This window comes from Ziziphus jujuba, chromosome 4 (assembly GCF_031755915.1).
Source record: "Ziziphus jujuba cultivar Dongzao chromosome 4, ASM3175591v1".
NCBI lineage: Eukaryota > Viridiplantae > Streptophyta > Magnoliopsida > Rosales > Rhamnaceae > Ziziphus > Ziziphus jujuba.
In genome coordinates, this window is record NC_083382.1 from 27954146 (window position 1) to 27959368 (window position 5223).

Genomic DNA, 5223 nt, shown 5'->3' on the forward strand with positions numbered 1-5223 from the left:
AAAACTATAACTGTCATTACATAAATAATTTTCATTGCATAATAAAAACAAGATTCAAATGCGTACATAAACATTTAAAACATTTTGACCAAAATAAAAAAATGTGTACAAACATAAACAATAAAAGATATAAGTGTAGCTAACTTTAGTGATGGTGGGGGGTGGTGGGCAATGGTCTAGTTGGAGGCTAGCTTGATCTTGGTCTTTAAAAACCTGACAAGTGATAATAAAATGACCAGGTGGCAATCAAACCAAAACATAAGTCAATCCCTAAAACTTGTTAATCATATAACATTTGAATATATGCCAGACTTATGAAGTTATATATAAAGAGTTATTAATTACAAGGGAGTAGCAACATGTTCACAAATATCCTATTTGGTTAAACAGAAGCCAAAAGATAGATGGTATGAAAATATAATGCCCATTATCTCAACATAGCAAAATATTCTCAACAGAGGTCTTTTTCTACATAAATAAAGGTGGCCAAACTTCCAATAGTCAAAGCTCTAAAAAATTTCATAACAAATATTAATAATATAAAATACTGATATACACAAAATCTCCAATTAGTTACTAACTGCCTAACCTTGGTTCTTAAGCATATGGCTAGGATTTTGGTTTCTCTGGAAAGTCTGGATATGACTATCATTTATTGATCAAAAGTTGTTCTCTACGTCATCAATCCTAAACCATACAACTTAAATGAATACCCTTTTGTATAGAAAATGATATATATATATATATATATGTATATATAAAGCATAAAAAAATTTACATGAAATGTATAGAAATATATGTAATTGTTCAGCATGTTGAGGACTTCAAAAGTGAAGGTGTAAACTCATATTCACTATCTTAAAACAAAACATTCTTTCATAAAAAGAGAGCCAGAAGAATTGTATATCCAAAATAAGAACTTGGAGAGACCCTATTAGACTAAAAAAAATACTATGAACCAGGAAAATAGTGTACAAATTTTTTTGTAAATATATTTCATAAAATAAAATAAAAGTAGACTGTATATACACTCTTATTTGACAAAATTTTCCTTATTTTATTATGCATTTCATTTTTCAAAGGAATAGCTAACGTGACACTTACAATCTATTCTCATCAAAAAGACCCTTACAATCTCCAAAATTGGAAAGAGCATGATAAGTCCATTAAAACATAGTAAAAAATCACAACACAATCAAGAAGATAACATCCATAAAAATTAAAACAAAACATAGTAAAATATTATAATTACAATGATAATCTATGCCCTAAACATAATTCAGTAGATAAACTGTCTAGCATCCATGTAGCAGATCAATTTGGCAGCTAAAAAATTACAAAAAATAAAAAAATAAAAAAATTGATTTGTTTTCATAACTATTCATGCAGTAAACCAATTTGGGAAACCATATTAACAAAGAAGACTTGCACCACTCATACAAACGAAGGCACATAATCAAGTAAAGAGTTTTAACATTTTATGGTTTAACTATATAAATAATCGTTTGTAAGAAGATAAAATTCAATCCAATAATTCTATGTTTATCTAATATATTAGGGAAATTTTATGTCTAACGAATTTAATACAATGTAACAAGGTAAAATAATCATTACCTTCATTGAAAATACATCAACCAGTTAAACCTTTGCAATCTCACAGAGACTTTTGTTTGGCCATGTTTTCTGTTTTCTGTTTTTAAAACATTGTTTTCAGAAATGAAAACAGAAAATTGTTTTCTTTTGTTTTATGAAAACAAAGAGCGTTTGGCCATTGATTTTTGAAAACAATTTTCAATTCCAAAAAACAGAAAATATGTTTGGTTACATGTTTTTAAACAAATTTTTGTTATTATTTTTTTTTTTTGGGTTACATACAAAATTTTTATTTATTTTTCTTTCATACAAAGAACCTTATATATAATATATGTAGCTATAATATATTTATATATATTTACATAATATTAATTCATTTCCATATTAATGAATTATATACATATATAATATAAAATATATATTGAAATCTAATATAACTTTTTTTTTCCATTGAATTTTTTTGTCTATTATTATATAATAAAATGTAGTTGATAGTATATAATAAAATTGGTGGTGTCTGGGTTTATACCCCTGAGGTGGAGTCGGACACACTTGGGGTGGACCCACATCAGGCTTTTGTCCACTGCAGCCTTTATGAGTCCCTTCGCACCAACCTTCCCAGACAAGTAATGGGTTTCAGGGACTATCCATTCGTTGTCAGAGAAGACGATGATCATGAAAGATCAAGAGACACAAGAAGATTTTCGGGTCACAGAGAGGTGTTGATGTATCTGCAGGACTTCGCGAGAGAGTTCGGGATCGATGAGTTAGTGAGGTTGGAGACAGAGGTGGTGTATGTGGGAATGGTGGAGAGTGGGAAGTGGAAGGTCAAGTCCAGAAAGAGATGTGGATAAGCGATCATGGAAGAGTATTTTGATGCTGTTGTTATTTGTGTCGGACATTACTGGGAGCGGTGAATGTTTAGCAAGCCAGTGGGGGCTGGTCGAGCGACGAAGGTGAGAGACAAGAGAGGCCAAGGTGAGAGAACAGGTGGAAACATCTTTTTGATGTTTTCCCAATTTTGTTTTTTTTTCTAACTTGTTTTCAGAACTTGTTTTTAGAAACAAATGGCCAAACAGGTATAAAATTGTTTTGGAAACAAATTTCTGTTTTCAAGAACAGAAAACTGTTCTGAAAACAGCTGGCCAAACAGGCCCTTTGGTTCTACATACAACAAGATGGCCATTAGATCAAAGAGTGAATGCATGAATATAGAGAACCATGAACTAGAAATGTTGTAATCAACAATTTTTACTCTTGCATACTTTGAAAGGCAACAAATATAACTACAGAGAGAAAATAATGAAAGAAGATAAAAGTAGATAATGACAGAAAAGAGAGAGTAGAGGTTCTTCCCTCGTTATTTTAGTATTTATACCTGGCAATACAACGATACCATAAGTTTTATTAAAGTTAACAAAAATACATCTTATTCAAACTATAATGACCTTAGCGAATTTCCATATCGAGTGAACTTCAATTTGTACTTTGAATAAAAACATAGGAAATTGAAATAGTTTTTAGCTAGGACATTCTACACTATCAAGATCATTCATTTTGATTATCTTAAGAACATAAATTTTCTTTATTGCATCATACTTGACAATATCTATCTTGCAAATGCTTACAATTTACACCCACTAAACTATGCCAAATTGAAGCAAAATCTAATGCTAATGTACCATAAAAATACGATGATAAATGCTCTCATGTGGGTAAACATACTTCTGGCCATTATGCAAGAATGGAATCTTCCTAAGCCCTGCCCGACAGCTTTACGAGAAATTTCTTTTTTCTTAGCTTCTACTTTGTGCTGAAGTTATCTTTCTGCAAAGGCAGCATTCACACTCACAAGAGATTCAGGGATAATTGTCTATGCATCCCATTAAAATGAGTCTTAGGACCATTCATTCACACCTCAACAAAATTATACACATAAGAAAAACTTAAGCTTGTTTCAAAGTTAAAAGGATATATAGATAGTTCAAATTATGAGAGATAAGAAGCAGTAAAAGTTAAAAGGATACATAGATAATTCAGATTATGAGCAATAAAAAGCAGTAAAAGATAAACAAAAAATCTAAACTTTTATGTATCAGTGAAACAAATTCGAAAAAAAGGAACAATTTAGAAATCACCATTCTCATAAAACACATTAGAAAAAGCTAATAAATTAAGGTACTATGACATAGTTTTTACATAGTACACTAGAAATCCAAGAAAGAAAGTAATTTTCTTCAAGAAAAGCAAATCCTTTGTAACTATGTTTTTGAAATTAAAGAAGGAGCTCCTTATAGATACCACACAAGTTCCATTAAGAAAACTGCAAACTAGTTGCATATAACTAACTACTAATCTAATCTATTCTCAACAAATGTCATTATTTAAATCTTTCACTTCAGATTCATAATATAGAATTGTGAATATACCAAAGAACGACATGATTCAATGGAGCAATAAATATACCAAAAAACAAGACATGCAGAAATAGAATTTATCAAAAATCGAAACACAATAGGTTATTCAAAGCAGACCACTAAAATATGAAAGTCCTTCTCTTTTCTTGCATGTATCCAAGTATTTTTGCCAAAAGGCAAAAATCAATTCTACATGAGAAATGAAAAAGATGAGAAGAGAAAAAGGAGCATATAAAGCTTAAACTACCTATAAATTCCAATAAGTCAATAAAGAATTTTATCAGTTCCATATATCATCATCCTTTTATCAAGACTAGAAAAATCACTATGATATTTCCACTCAATATCTGAATTCACATACATGTAGATAGTTTACAGAATTCAACACTATTCCAATGCATCACAATCCAAAACCATTCAAGCCATAACATGGTAAACTTTCATTCTGATATATCATTTTCGAAATAGAATATTACATTCTACTTTATCATTATATGCTATTTTTGAAAAGGAAATATAATAACTATTCATAAATTTGTACAATGCATGAAGATTTAGGGATATTGAGGTGAAAATTACAGATCATTTATTAAAAAAAGTCTTGTCACATAACTTTCAACAAGGCAATCAATATAACTTGTTCACAAGCCTTAACCCATTATTTGCAACAAGGGACACATTGTTCCTATTACATGGACCAATCCACCTTACATTCATTATTCATATAACTAGAGACTTCAATGTAAGGAATTGATATAAACATATAAACGTTCCTATGAACAAGATTCATGTAAATTGTCAACAATCAAGCCTTTCAGGCTTGCACTACAAGTATAGCATTAAGCATTCACCATAACCATTAAAAAAAAAAAATAGTTATTCAAGCAACCCAAAAAAATCAAAACAACCATAAAAGAAACAAATAGAAATCAAGCTTGATAAGCAAGCAGCAGATAACTATAAATCGCACAAAATTTAAAACATGCTTATTATGTAAAATAGAGCTAACAACACAATTTAAAAGAAGATAAATAGAAAAGTTATTACCAACTTAAACCTGATCAGAAGGCACATTTCATAGCATGAATAAACACTACCTCTGCCATCAATGATTCTAAATAAACCCCAAATTTCCCAAAAACCAATCAGCCAAAAAAAAAAAAAATCCCCAACAGTCTTTCAGATCCTAAAAAAATTCAGATTTATCACATTC

At 29.8% G+C, this 5223-nt stretch overlaps 1 long non-coding RNA gene across 1 annotated transcript; it reads right to left on the minus strand.

The window, feature by feature from the left end:
• On the minus strand, positions 1 to 1674 carry LOC125421764 (uncharacterized). The gene is made up of 2 exons (XR_007240063.2): positions 1615 to 1674; positions 1 to 213 (listed from the first exon to the last, which is right to left on the minus strand). It is a non-coding gene; the product is annotated as an uncharacterized LOC125421764 (long non-coding RNA).
• Between the last annotated feature and the right edge of the window lie 3549 nt (positions 1675 to 5223).